This window comes from Anas platyrhynchos, chromosome 12 (assembly GCF_047663525.1).
Source record: "Anas platyrhynchos isolate ZD024472 breed Pekin duck chromosome 12, IASCAAS_PekinDuck_T2T, whole genome shotgun sequence".
NCBI lineage: Eukaryota > Metazoa > Chordata > Aves > Anseriformes > Anatidae > Anas > Anas platyrhynchos.
In genome coordinates this window covers 19,360,864-19,376,608 of record NC_092598.1, presented here as the reverse complement: position 1 = coordinate 19,376,608, position 15,745 = coordinate 19,360,864, and the positions used below count along the sequence as shown (strand labels likewise).

Below are 15,745 nucleotides of genomic sequence, written 5' to 3'. Positions count from 1 at the left end.
CCACAGCCACAAAATACCTACAGTTTTAGGGAAGACAGCTGGAAATGACAGATTAACCTAAACAAAAGCAAGCTTTCATCTGAACTGCTGAAATCAAAAATCAAGTTACAGATCTAGTGATTCATAATGTTTTGGGGGCAACATTTTCAGCATCATCTGAAAATAAACATAGAAGCATAGAAGACACTTATGAAAAACCCGTTAACCTTTATTTTTTGCTCAAGAAAGCATGTTCGTTCGTTGGTTAAAGCTCTCTCTCTCCACCCTGTATTTGGACAAAATTTGCACTTTGGGCATTTTCCTATTCTGCAGTACCACCTAGTGACACTGCTCTGAATGGGAATTGAGCTTCACTGCAGTGCCTCTTTTTGATGGTGCAATTATTGGACCAAATCTTCAAACTCCCACTTTAACCTTTTCTTGCCTGGCACACTTAGGATGCCCCTAAAAGAAAATGTATGATTAGAAGATGCAGACTGGGAGAAAAATACGTTCACGAGCCCGACACAAGGCACAGTCTGCCTGCTTACTGGCTGAATGGATAAGAGATTTCAATTAACCTATAAGTATGAAATATATCACTGTGAAAACAGCTTTAAAATCAAACACACTGATTAGTAAGGTCCTTATGTTAATCTGCTGCCTTATCCATCAGATAACTCGGTAACAGTATCTTAACAGGGCTGGGGGGAATTAAAAAATAAAAGCTAATAAACTGTGTCATTGATGAAGGTAGCTGCTTCCCTGGATCTCAGCGTAACGTGCCCTCAGAGAAACTCTGGGGAAATACAGACAGAGAGAAAATATTTCTAAGCACATCTTAATATTCTCTTGTGTAATTAATACAAATAATCTTATCAAAGTGTTAAAATAGTGACTATTACATTGTTAAAAGATTGTATTTGTTAAAAACACTTTAGATATTGTACCTACAGAGTAAAATAAATGCTTAATTTGTAGACTGCCTTATCTCAGCTTTACTGAGGAGATTGTGACAGACAAAGATAATGAGTTTTTGCAATGTCACCAAAAGGTAAATAAAACCTTAAAGTAAAAAATAAAATCCTTTCTTACAAAAAGTTTTAATACCATTTTGCACAAAAGAAACTCATCATTTTGGATTTAACAAAAGTTGTTTTTTCCTCCCCCAAAGCCAATACTATTAACTTATCTCACAAAAAAAAAAAAAAAAAAAAAAAAAAAAAAAAAAAAATTTTTCATTTGTCTACTACTAATTACAACACCAAATACTACAAAAGGAAAGAGAGATAAATGCATGCACACATGCAAACAAAAATCATTAAACAGATTTTGAACCTGCTATATTTGCTATATTCACTCAGGATACAGACCACGTAGCTTAAAGACTTATTTTACACTATAAGGGTTCACGTTTAAAACTGTAATTTTTTTTTCTGTAGCTAATGCAGAGACAGTTTCAGTGCAGCATGTAGCTCAATGACATACAAAATGATCTGTAAAGAATACTTGAATGCCAGCTGATAAACAGCAAGCCAGAGCCACCATTAAAAAATAAATAAATAATAAGATAATAATAAATATTCATATCACCTATGGCCTGGACAGATAAAGGAAAGCTTCTGAAATTAATTGTTTTTGATCACAGCCAGTACTGGACAACCACCCACCCACCTGGACTTTCATCAGAAGAGACAGGTAAAATCATCTGTGATACAGCAAGGCAACAAAAAAATGCCCTTCATGCAAACACTGAATTCATCTGGCTGATTCGGAAATTTCAAGTCAGCTACCACTGGGTTACTGAGCAGGCAACATCAGATACTTAGGCATGGACAAGACTTGATGCTGTCTGTCTTAACACAGAGCAATGGCATATATATCTTCTAGGCTTTCATCTGCATGCTTTTTGAAAATGCACCACCTTTTTGTAAGGATGTAGCATAAAACTTCCATCACATTTTATCTAATATAGGATTCAAATAAAAGATCTTATTCAGAACCTGAATAAGAAGTCGCAGTAAATGCATGTCCACAATTCAGATGTTACACCAGGTACAAGACTATGACATTGTCAGAAATTCTTAGTATTGCATCACAGTCAACAGAAGGCCTGCCACAGTCTTCATCAGGACAGTAAAAAAAAAAAAAAAAAAAAAAAAAAGGAAAAAAAGAGGAAAGTCAAATTAAGAGATTTGAGAGTCCTAGAAGCATATGCACTGTGATCTGGTTTGATGGGCTCCATGAATTTAAATCATTTCAACAACCCAAAGCAAACCTACTCTGTAGCACCATCTAGTGATGCTACGTGGGTTTCACAGTGAAGCCGTAGTGTAAAACAAAGTTTCACATTAATTCCACAATGTGTGTGCATTAATGCACTTGCATGCAGCTCACACTGATTGCCTGAGAGCAGTTAAGCCAACAGGTTCAGCTATATGTAGAACAAAAAAACAATGCCTCCAGAGCAGTGAAAAAGAAGTCCAGTGGCAGAACTTCCTTCATAATTCCCCTTGGCATTGCCAAAAATAACATCAGCAACATTAGTTTACAACAGGTACTTGGAATTCATATACTTAAGATGTAGATTGGCCAAACCAAGAGAAAACTGCTTTGTCACAATAAGTAATTCAAACTTGGACCTTCTGCCATGCTCTTATGTGGTTCAATTTGCTAGATATCTTCACAACTTGTTTCAGATGATAAAGAGCACCTTGCAGACCTCAGAGCTGTTCTTTACACAAATACAAAGGGTTCTACTGGATTTTGGGAAAGACCAAAAAAACACAGAAAACCATACCAAACCATACACCTAGGCCAAGTAGTTTTTTTTTTTTTTTTTTTTTTTTTTTTTTTTTTTTTTGTGGTTTGTTTGTTTGTTTGTTTTTTGGGGGGAAGGGTATCTATAGCACCTAACTTTTTCTGTAGCTAACAAAAGTAATAGTATTCTTCCCTTTGTGCCCTTGCCTCCCAGTGTTTTTAGACAGCTAAGGAATATGTGGAGTTGCAATGCACCATTCGGATTACATTAAAAGCTTGTGGAAAGTGTCAAACTACACAGTTCTGATATTGTCTTGACATTCCAGGAAAATCTGGAGATTCAGAAGGAATTATCATACCTCCCAGAAAGAAATCTCTGAATGGACCAATGTCTAATACCATTGCTGTACCCTGTATTACCCGCAGCTATTGAAGTTTACTCAATACTAGATACACACACTTTTATTCCTGAGCGTATAGTTGCATCAAATGTTTTCTAACTATGATTATCTTAGTTGGGAGAGTGTTCATAAAAATCAACTTTGCTTTCATATTTAAATAGGTCTTTAACAAAAATAAATGCTAAAAATTACTCTAATTTTCTTTAATTTGAAAGAAACTGAAGGTTCAAATATCCCTCTCTTCCCCCACCTCTAGAATACTACATGCTCTCGGATAGAAATGAGTATCTACAAGTGTTATCACATCAAGAGATGGTGCTTTCTTTGTGCAGTTTACTTGTCCTCTGCAACTAAAAGAAATGCAAAAACCCGGTGGGATGAAGCTTTATTTAGACACTGTACAAAATATGCTTCAGAATAACTCCCCCCACCATCTCGCTTAATGGCTTCTTAGGAAACCTCCCAAAAGCACACCTGTATTGGTCTTCCAGATTTACAGTCACTGCTTACTCAGACAGCTACAATCTGTGCCATGCACAGCATTAGCACCTGCATTCTTACCTGCCTTTCCCTGGGGAGTGCTAAGCCCAGCCTCATTCTTGTATCCAGCTGCCAAAATATTTTGAGGGTGTCTCCCCCCTCCAAATCCATTTGAGACTGTTTAGAATACATACACTAGGGTAGAGCAGATAAACAAGCAGATAACATCCCTGTTAAAGACATAGCTTTTGAGAGCTGTGCTAAGAATACATAGGAATGACTTGCAAGGTAACAACAAAGTCCAAAAAAGATGAGTTTTGTTTAGAGAAATAACCAGAATCAAACAGTAGAGCACAGTACATCACTCTAACTCTCCTGCTCACAAAACCCACTACACAAAACTAAGTCAAGCATAAAGAGGATAGCTCAAGTAAACTCACCAGAAAAAAAAGCCATATTATAATTTTGTTCCTTCTACTTTTATCCTTCGGGAGTGTCTTAGTACATTTTATAAACTCTGGAAAGAAAGAACTGATGGCAGGCTTAAAACACTTTGTAGGCGGAATGAGATAAACTTAATTACATTTAAACTCCTTATAAAAGGGCTGAAATTACTAGAAATGCTGACCACACACTGACGCAGCCACACTAATAGGCTCTGTTAATTTTCATCCCAAGTGAAAAATAACAAACATAGAATGATGTCTATTCAAAGTACTTTTTAATTATGTACTGCCATATTGCTTCTTATTGTAGATTAGAAAAACAACAGCCAAGTGCCTCTAAATTAGATGTTTTAGTGTAAACACAGAACAGCAGCAACATAATCACTAATTAATCCTCAGGAATCATTAAAAAAATAAAGAAATAAGAGCAAATTACTAGAGAGAAAAGGCTCTTTCTCTCTCTCTCTCTCTCTCTCACACAGGCTCTTCCCTTCCAGAGAAGACTGGCAAAGCCATCAACATCGGGCTACAACAGACACTTGGTTTCCATTTTGTAACACTGAAATTATAAGAACCACCTCTTGTCTCTTACATCAGTTCCATGGACTGAGCAGTCAGGCAGGAAAGCCCAGTGTGAAGATGGAGTAAGGTGATTTAAAAGCTACTATTTTCTTTTTCTTAGCATTCAGAAGGGTTCTATCACCAGAAGACAGGATATTTAGTTTTGTGTTATGTAGCTTTGTGCTCTTTCCATTGCCTTCAACCCCTGGAAGCTGGGAGAGGATGTACACTCACTCTCGCTTCCCATGATGTCTGGCTGTGCTCTGATGGTCCAGATGCTGCATCCCCCCACATTCCGCAGGACCAGCTCCCTCCCTGTCTATCAGCAGGACCAGTGATACGATGACCTCAACGAGCACCACATCGAGTCTTGCAGCCCTCTCTGTCCAACTTTCAATTGCAAGGATTGAAATAAGTGTAATGGTCTAACATAGATCACCAGCAATGCTACAGCCAAAAAAAAAAAAAAAAAAAAAAAAAGTGATGAAACCTAGAACATAAGAGTTCTGAGTTTTTAGAAGTCAAGATTGGTTTACAACATGGGCTGTAAACACTAGCTAAAAGAAACAGACTTTTTTTTCTTTTTTCTATTCTTGACACTACTTGCTTAAAGGAATGATATGTCCCTCCTACACGAGTTCATGGGATTGTATGGGGCAGAGGCAGTTTTGAAGATTGGAGGCGCCTGTGTAAAGATTGTAATTGCTTACACATCCTGTAGGTTTGCACTTCAAGAACTGTTTGTAGATCAGGTCTCCAGTATCAATTTGAAATAATGTATTAACAGAACTAAACTTCCATACAACTTGGAAAGAATATGAAGGGACAAAATGATTCCCAGGAGCAGAGAACTGCTAGAAGAAATTTTCCATCATTGAACCTCTTTCCTACTCCACCTGCAAATATCCCAGATGTATGTAATTGCCACAAGTGACAAGCCTGAGCTTTTATCGCCCTATGATTTTTTCCAGCACTCCTGCACTGTGATTGCCCAGCAGCTGCCCCCAGGTCAAGGGACAGTGGTGGCACACCACCTGCACCACACAGACCTCTGCACTGCATCTGGCTCCTCACACCATGGCTTTTCACTGCCGCCAGATGCTGTTAGCTGAATACAAGCCAATACAAGCACTAAGGAGCTCAAATCCACTGTAGTACTTGTTCTCTCACCCCACTGCCAGTCCAAATGACAATAATTCTCTCACATTCAGCCATGGGCAGAGAGTAATTCAAAAAGGGGAGATAACGGCTTATTTAAGCTAAGGCACTTTTCCTCTTCATTAGGTTTCCCGGAGTGGACAAATGGTGCAGAGGATGCTTTAAACCTGGAGAGGATTGGAGGGGAGTGGAAAAAAAGATTGAAGAATTGCCACAAAGGTTCCTTTTCTCCAGGGAAGAGGCTGTTGAATAATGAATTTAACAGGGAGATGACACCACCCAAACGTTCAGTGGAGATCTGAGCAACATCTTAATGAATAAAATATTAGCACTAGAAAGTACATTTATACTCTCCTATAAGAGAACTTGTAAGTGATCCATAAACAAACTATGGCAACAAAAAGGCAATGTACTTGTAAATATTCATGACATTTTCCATTCCACTTTATTTTCATCCTAAAATTGCTCAAGGCCCAATTCAATTTTTGAAGACAGTTGCAAGAAAATGAAAAGAAGCAAAGGTACAAAGGTCAATCTCACCATGCACAATCCTTCTTAATTATGAATTTCTGATATGATGATTCTTTTTATGAAGGCAATGCCAAAATTAATTAGAATCCATACACTTTAATCCAGTACAAGAAATTAATTCCTTGTACAAGTACCTTTGGGATTGCCACTATCTCTAGAATTTTTCATTTATTGTATTTTTTTTTTTAACTTAGGCAGATATTTCCATATCATTGTATCTGCAAAAGATGACAGGCCATCGTAATGAATTAGTTTTTCAGGGAAGAGGCAGGTAGCCTGTGGATCACTGCAGGTGTGAGCTTGCAGCATAACTATGCACAAAAAACCATTTAAATTCCTGTTTCAGACCAAATGCCCCAAACCAGAATATTGCTCTGGCTGGCAACAGTCACACCCTACCAGAGAACAGAATACCAACTGTGTCAACTACACGGCATCTTATATACTCCCTAGATATTATAACCTCAGTAATTTTAACACAGATTTATTTGAATCACTATCTTTTACAATTTGCATACCAAGTATTTTCTCTTGATAGTGCTTTCCATTGAACATTATAATTCCATTGTATTCAGTGCACTGATAATCTCACATTATAAATGACTCAGTTTATCATCTACTGTTGCCTTCAGTTATTTGCAAAGAATGCTAGTGGTGTTCAGTAATTCTGTTTCATATTTAGGATTTTATTTCACACTGAGAAATGCTATATTGTACCCCATCAGACAGCCACTTTGGGGACAGGGGGCATTTAAGGAAAATTACTGTTCCCCAAGTTTGAACCACTTTTACTTTGGAAATGCTTCCACAGTTCTCAGTTTGCAAGGGAGAAATGGGAATGACATGAGGTGCACTGCTACCCTCCATGTTTCCCAAATGGAAGAGCCACAGGTTTCTCAAGAGGTATCCCAGGCTGTTGCAATCCCACACCTGCACTGGGCTGAGGATGTAGAACATGCCGAGGGCCACAGGCAGCAGCACAACTTGGTTGTACCACAGCCAGTGCAAACTGGCTGTGTACAAATGGAGCTCTTCAGTGCTCATTACAGCAAAAGCTTCACACTGTCTGGTCTGGCAACATGTTTGGGCTTATGTTACGACAATAAGGTGTCAGAAATCTTAAATGCTTGGTATATTCTCTGAGAGGTAGCCAAGTGAGCTACTTTGATCTTTTCCATGTCCTGCACTTCGACTCAGTGGTGAAAGCCATTTGTAGCCATAAGGCACAAAGGAGAGCTGCAGTGTGAGCAATGCACACACACAAAGTACCTCTAAAGTGGACAGCCAAAGGTCTCAGTAGGAATTTCCTGGCAGCCACGAGCTTCCTCTTGGATATTCAATAGGGAAGAAAAGAACAGCTCCAAACACACCAAGCCAAGTAACCTATAGATAACCTACCAAAAAGAACTTTAGCCACCAGGTGCCATTTTAAAGGTCTTGGTCATAGACAAAGCAGCACTGCTTTATCAGCTACATTTACACTGAGATCATTTACCCAAGGGTAGCTCCATTGATTATAGTGACAGCATAGCCTACAGTTCAACAGTCCTCATGTTAGATGCTGAAGTTTAAAGAGCTTTGTATTAACAGCCATCACTGCCCCAGCCATTTGCCACTGTTCAGACAGAAAAGATAAACATAACAAACAAAACACCTTTACTGATGAGGAAAAACAGGGTGGAGAAAATTCTATAGGTCAGCTCAAGCCATTTGTTCTGCTCCCAACAGCAGCCTTCGCTGATAGGCCATCAGCCATTGCCAGGTCACCACATAAAAAGTTCTGAAAATTGTTTTAAAAACAAAGTATAACAAAACCAAACAAACTGACAGTGGCACTACTGGTATGTAATGTCTGCAGGAAGAGCTACCATTAGATGCTTGCAAACTTCAAGAAAAGTGTGAGAAAGAAGTGTATATGTATTTATTGCTGTGAGTTTGATTTACTTTAATAAACAGAAAAAAATCTGAACTGACCTACTGAGTTGCACAATCCAATTCTCTCACTTTTTTCTTTTCATAGTGCAAAGGGGAGAAAAAAGAAAAAGGTCTAACAAAAGCACTTTCTGAAGGAAAAAAAAGTATTTGTGTCTAACATTTCATTTTTTGCATACTAAATCTTGAAAAAGAGAAAGTTGATCAAAATACTAGGTTGAAAGATCACACACTTGTTATATATACATACACCCATGCAATACTTTCCATTTTTGTACAGTTATATGCTGTGAGCAAGCTGTTTAACAGGCAGCTCAGCTCTTCTCTTCAGCAATGGCAATCCCAATGGCCATTAAAGTCAGGAGAATATCTGATACTGTCATCCTATCTAAACAACGCAGCTTGAAAGAATTAAATTGCTTAGTGTATTTCAAGCCTGCAGTAATGAAAATAGAAGCATACCAAGGCACATCAGGGACACTGTTTACACTGCTTTTTAGGCATTAATATGTTTTTTGATAATGCGTGTTTCTGAATTATTCCATTACAAACATGGATGAAAAGTGGTGGCAGTCTCCCAGACATTTCAAAGCCATGTTCTTCTTTTTTTTCCCCCCTCCCTCTTTTTTAAAAATATAAGCCCCAAAGTATTAAGTGCTTCCAGGGAAGAATGCAAATTAAGTGATGAATACATCATTAAATTAATCATAAGACTTACATTTCTTACGGAATCTGGATACCTTGTGAAGGTTTGTGAGTTTGGGTTTTTGTTGGTTGGTTAGTTTTTGTGAGTTTGTTTGTTTGTTTTTTAGTTGTTGGTAGTTTTGTTTGTTTTGCTTAAAACTTGAAAGCTTGCTCTTTTACAAGATTTTGTCTCTTTATAGTGTCCTGCCTGTACATGAATGAATATCCTACCAGGTCAAGCAACAGAACTTCACTGGTTCCTAACCAAACACCATGCCCCAAACAAGCCTGGGTCAGGTGTACTCTGTCTCACCTACAAATAAAAGGCCTTTACATGGAAATCTGTGGCTCCAAACCTTTAATACGCCTCATAAGCCACTAAAAGCAGATTTATTCAGCTACTTCAAGAGATTACTCAGCCCACAATATTTCCCCATGGCTATATGACCTGATATTGTTATCTTAATCGTAGATACTTTTATTCTTGTTCTTGGGAGAAAGGTACAATTCAAGGTTTTGTCTAAGAGTTTGAATAGTGACAAATAGAAATTTTCCCTTTTTTGACAGATTTGTGAATCTGCAAGTGACATCTGTTTTGGCAAATTTTATCATCCCTTAAAAAAATATATATCTTTTGCAAAGAGGGATTTTCATTGTATTTAACAATTTTGATGTATTGCACGCTTTGTCAGATTGTTCTCTATCTATTGATATTTAATGTCAGTGTTTTATTAGAAGGAACTCTTCTAGAAAGACTATTACAAAACACAGGAATTAAGTTTCTAGATCATAACTGAGTTTAGTACAAAGTGCAAAAGTTGTAATTCATTTGATTTCCACTCAGTATTATTCTGTTTTCTTCATTGTTGTGGTTTAACCCGGTCAGCAGCTAAACACCACACAGCCATTCATTCACCTTCCCCCTCCCTCTCTGGGATAGGGGAAAGAAATGGGAAAGTGAAGCCTGTGAGCTGAGATAAAGACAGTTTATTAAGACAGGAAAATAACAAAAATAATAATGATAATAGTATTACTACTAGTAATGGGTACAAAACAAGTGATGCACAATGCAATTGCTCACCACCCACTGACCGATGCCCAGCCTAACCCCGAGCAGTTCAGCTCCCCTCCCCCGGCTAGCCACCCCTATATATTGTTCAGCATGACCCCAGATGGTATGGAATACCCCTTTGGCCAGTTGGGGCCAGCTGTCCTGGGTCTGTCCCCTCCCAGCTCCTGCTGCACCCCCAGCCTGCCTGCTTGCAGGACAGAGAGAGAAGCTGAGAAGTCCTTGGCTTGGTGTAAGCACTGCTCTGCAACAATTAAAACATCAGCATGTTATCAGCACTCTTCTCATCCGAATCCAAAACATAGCACCTTACCAGCTACTAGGAGGAAAATTAACTCTATCCTAATTGAAACCAGTAAAAAAAATATTTTTAGCAAAACTGAGAACTTCAACTATTATTTACTTTTGATTTAAAACAACAAAAACACATTTAATAGCTTTTTTGTTTGTTTTCTCCAAGTTTAGAATATTCCTAGGCAGGTTCAAAGGGTGAGACAATCAGTCACGTTCAGCTACTTTGGTGACATGGCCCCCGTGCCATTCCAAGAGTTTCACAGCCCCAGTCAGTGGAAGGATCTAACCCACATTTTTTTATATACCTATGTTTCACTGCCAGCTGGTGTCACCATCCGCCTTAAATTTATACCAGCTTACTTCATACTTATCTTGATATTCAGTAAGTCATAGGAGAAAAAGGTTAATATTTAGAAATAAAGAGCACTGACACTGCATTGTCTATACTTTTATCTGACAGGCCTTGTTTTCATTTTAAGGTGATCATGATATAGAACATAGTCTAAAAAGAATCAATTTAACCTTTTTTTGCTGCCTTTGTCCAGAATTATTTGAGCGTCTTTTGTACATTATTGGTACCCACAGCAATCCCCACAAAAAATGGATTTACCCTTATGTGGAGAAAAAATTCACTTTGGGCATAGACCTATCTATCGCTTGTACTTGGAACCACACTTTTCTACTTCAGGACAGGTTTACTATGTGCTCTGAGCATTGCTAACTTATTTTTTGTGCAAGAGAGCTATAAAGAAACCATTAGTTAGGAAGAAAAATAAATATAGAGAGTTTTTTGTTGGTTTCACCCCAGCTCACCAGTGAGCATGACAAGATGAATTTCCTCCTAGGATATTTAAAGCTGGTTGATGAAATCCTTAGAGCCAGTTCTGAAAACTCAGGAGAGATGGCTACGGTATAAAAGATTACACCTAAAGAATGGCCAGTGTGGTGTGCCTATGGAAGAGGAAGAACTAATAATTATAGAGCAGCACCAGAACAAATAGTCACTGAATTTCACTCCACAGAAACCAATAACAAAGCCAAGGAGCAGCAAGCAGGATTTATCACAAAGACATATCAAGTTAATCTAATCTCCTTCTGTAGACAAGTAACAGGCTTTATAAAAAAGAAAATAGCAATAATGTTTTATCTACAACTTGACAAAAGAAGCATTAAGCCATAGTGGAATTACAGCATCAAAATGCCCTCAGAAGAAATACAGTATACAACACCTATGTACATGACCAGCGTTTTAGTGAAGATATCAGCAATTTCCTGCCAAAGATATTCAGATTAAATAGTGAACAATGTAACAGAAAAATGCAAAAAGTTGAAGGTAGAGTACAGGGAAATGGCCTGCAAGGAATGACACAGGTCAAAGATCCTGCTTCAGAGATGAGCATGGGTCTTGAAGGTCCTTTCCCAGCCCTGCAATATCAGGGCTTCATGTTCTCTTCCCTGCTGTCTCTTTTTCCTGACATCTTTTTCTCCTCCAGTGGCTTCTTTTCATGTTTAACATCTGTTTCACCACATTTGTGAATTAACTTGTCATATTAGTATGCAATTTTCTAGAAGACCACTAATACTTTAAAATTGATCTACTGCCTTCATTTATCTCTCACCACAGACTTAAACATAACTCCCACTGAGTTTCTAGCCTTCTGAAATCTCTGATATGGCACAGCTAAGGAAGTCCAGCCTGAGGGGAGGAAGTTCCCACATGCTTTGCCCAGTAAGACAGTGTAGCAGCAATCCAAATGATCCTGTTGTTTTTTCTCCACTTCTGATAGTAGCAGCAACAGAAAACAGAAGTTGCTGTAAGTGTCTGGAGATTGAGTGAAACTGTCCTGGCCTCTCAGCATCCTACCCAGTCTCCTCATTTTGTCACATGAAGAGACTGTGAAACTGAAGCTTCTAACATGTGGGAGAGCATAGCAGAGCATCAGCAGTAAAGAATATAGATAAACACGAAAAGCAACAAGCAGAAAAACTTAGATTTCAATTATAGCTTACTGGAGCTGCACGGGATAATTTCATGTTTTCCAGATCTTTTTCTCTGTGCTCTGCTAGTTTCTATTTAGAGCCACATATACACTTCTACTTAAGGCCACTTTCAGAGTCTGAGCGTAAATCTATTAATCTATTAAAATTGGTTTTAAAAAAAAAAAGTTTAATAGCCATAAACACAGACACAGTGGTATTATGCCTGGATAATGTCAAAGGATAGTTAGCATCAATTAGCACTTTATAATGAAGACATAAAAAGCACCCTAAAAATTAGAAGGTATAAAAAATGAAAAATTAATGTCTGGGATATCAAAACTCCCACCAGCTATAAATGGACTTTTAACTGTGACTCACTAATCACTTGAGAATACCTACTAATTAAGGTGGCATAACCCAAAATTACTGAAGCAGTCCAGCTATTACAAAGAAGCACTTTTCTTTGTTTTAATAGATGTCTTAGCTATTCCAGCATCTCAAGAAGCTGAGATCATGAAAGGACTACAATTCAGTCACCTACAATACTCTACGAAATACTTCAAGGCAGTTTCCCTGAAGCCCACTGAAGCCAACAGATCAGAGGAAAGATTATAGTATACTGGTAATCCATAGATGCCAACTGTTTAAGGCTAATAAAAAGCATCTAAATGGAAGAAAAGATAGAAGGAAGAGCAGGGAAAGGAAGACGGACCAAAAGAACAAGAGCAAGCTCTGCCTGAATTGGGCAGCCTCATCAGCGTCTGTGACCTCCAAAGGTTATTACAATATGAAGTTCCCTGTTTTCACTGAAAGTAATAAACCATTTTATTGAAAAAAAAGATCATATAGCTTTGGGGATATATAGTAAAATCCAGATGAATATGAGTAATGAAATGCCTCCTCTTGAAGACATGTCTCTCTTTTAAAATGACTTCTCAATGAGCTAATTTTTTTTTTTCTTTTAGATCAGATGTCATTCACCTGTACTATATTAGTGCCCCAAAACCATACTGTAATGGTTCTCAATTCTACTGTGGCGTGTCCCTACAGAATAGAGAAGAGAAAAATGTTTCAGGACCCTAGACAAAAAAGAGAAAGGGGAGGTGGGGGAAGGATTGTTGCAATCCTCAGATTAAAACCATATGAGAAATTCTACAAACACATGAAGTATTCGTTCCCAAAACCTTATGATAGCATAAGTAGGAAAATGAAGAGGAAAACATACCGAAGATTCAAAAGATTAGCAGAGACTGAAAAAAAAATGGTAAAGGATCTGTACTGGGTCTGGCTGGGATGTTAACTTTCCCTGCAGCAGCCCATACAGCGCTGTACTCTGCACTTGTAGCTGGAACAGCAGTGTTATCACACCAGTGTTGTGTCTGCTGCTGAGCAGCACTGGCACAGCATCGGGCCTCTCTCTAACCCTCCTAGGGGGTGGGCAAAAAGTGAGAAGAGAAACATCACCAGGGCAGCTGACCTAAACCAACCAAAGGGATATTCACAGAATCACAGAATTTCTAGGTTGGAAGAGACCTCAAGATCATCAAGTCCGACCTCTGACCTAACACTAACAGTCCCCACTAAACCATATCCCTAAGCTCTACATCTAAACGTCTTTTAAAGACTTCCAGGGATGGTGACTCCACCACTTCCCTGGGCAGCCCGTTCCAACGCCTAACAACCCTTTCGGTAAAGAAGTTCTTCCTAACATCCAACCTAAAACTCCCCTGGCGCAACTTAAGCCCATTCCCCCTCGTCCTGTCACCAGGCACGTGGGAGAACAGACCAACCCCCACCTCTCTACAGCCTCCTTTAAGGTATCTGTAGAGAGCAATAAGGTCATCCCTGAGCCTCCTTTTCTCCAGGCTCAACAAGCCCAGCTCCCTCAGCCACTCCTCGTAGGACTTGTTCTCCTTTCATACCATGTGATGTCACACTCAGCAATAAATGTGGAGACAGGAAGAAGAGGGGAGGGGTGGGCTCTCGTTGGAAAAACGTTGGTCCTCCTCCCAAACACCACCTACGTGCATTGAGGCCCTGCTTCAAGGACGTGGTCAATCATCGCTCATTTGTGGGAAGTAGAGTAATTTCTTTCCTCTGCGCTAATACATAGCCTTCATTTATTTTTATTTGTTTGTTTTCCTCCCTTCTTTTTATTTTCCCTTTCCCCCTCCCTTTTCCCCTTTCCCTTTTTATTTCCCTTTAGTTAAATTCTTTAGTTCATAATAATCTTTATTTAGTTATTATTTCCCTTTAATTAAATTATCCTTATCTCAACCCGTGAGTTGTTCTTTGCTTTACTTCTCCCCCTCCTCATCTAAAAAGAGGGGGAGTGAGAGAGCAGTTGTGGGGTTAGCTGCCCAGCACGGTAAAACCACCACACTAACAGAACTGTTCTGTTCCAAAAGAACATCTGTAGACTGAAGAATTTCCCCTTCCTGATGCTAAAGTACATCAGATTTTTTTCCCCTGCACTTAAGATAATTCAGTCTCTAATTCTCTTTGATGATTTCCTGAATTTCTATGGAAAGAACCCTATAATTTAAGGAATGCTGTAGTGGCTTTACAAAATTAGGTCTTTCTCTTCCCAGTAATGAAATGAAGATTGTCATTGTGCTTATCTGTAATAGAAATGAATATCTTGACTTTATAATAAACAGATACAGGAACAGACTGATGCAGTTGCTTGTACACAAATGAGATCAATTTTTATCCTACTTGAGGGACAATATGATTTCACTAGCCAGTGAGAAGATTAAATTGTTTAAAAAAGAAAAGATGCAAACTCAAATACATAGCAAAGATAAATGTGTGTTATTTGCTAGCACATAACCATGCTAAGCCTGAATGCAATAATTTCCAAACTTTTAAGTGAATAAAATTAAGAGGCATTTGTATAGAAAACAATTCAAATTTCAGGCAATGGTAGTCTCCCATCTTCCTCTTTAAATGTTCATATTGAGAATCAATTGTTATGATATCTTATCTTCGAACAGGTGACTGGCGTTCATGCAGTTAAGAAAACAATTTTTTTAATTTTCGCCCTTACAACATGAATAGTGTTTAAAGATGTTCCTAAAGATTTTCTCTTCCACAGCCAACCTCTCACTCCACAACAGGATTATCTCTAATAATAGTTAGGAAAAAAATCCAACATATCTGCAATATATATATATATATAGCAAAAAAATAAATAAAATTAAATTAAAAAATCATGAGTTAGGGACACACATCTCCATCTTAACAGATGAAAAGATATTGTGACTTCATTAGATGAGAAATACAACCAGCATTTAGGAGATATCTCTTTTCTTTTGATCCTATTATAATACACAGCCAGAGTTCAAAACAAAGGATACCCTTTCCTGGCTCCAGACTCAGCCTCAATTCCCCTACACTATCCAGAATTCAGGTAGGTAAAAGCATTAAGTAGACTGAGCATTAATTACTAAATGCTACAGGTGCCAAGG

The 15,745-nt window shown here is 38.2% G+C and overlaps 1 long non-coding RNA gene across 1 annotated transcript in view; it reads right to left on the bottom strand.

Annotated features, from left to right (window-relative positions):
• Positions 1–15,745, bottom strand: part of LOC101804338 (uncharacterized) — a 350,024-nt gene that overhangs the window by 159,233 nt on the left and 175,046 nt on the right. The window lies entirely within an intron of this gene.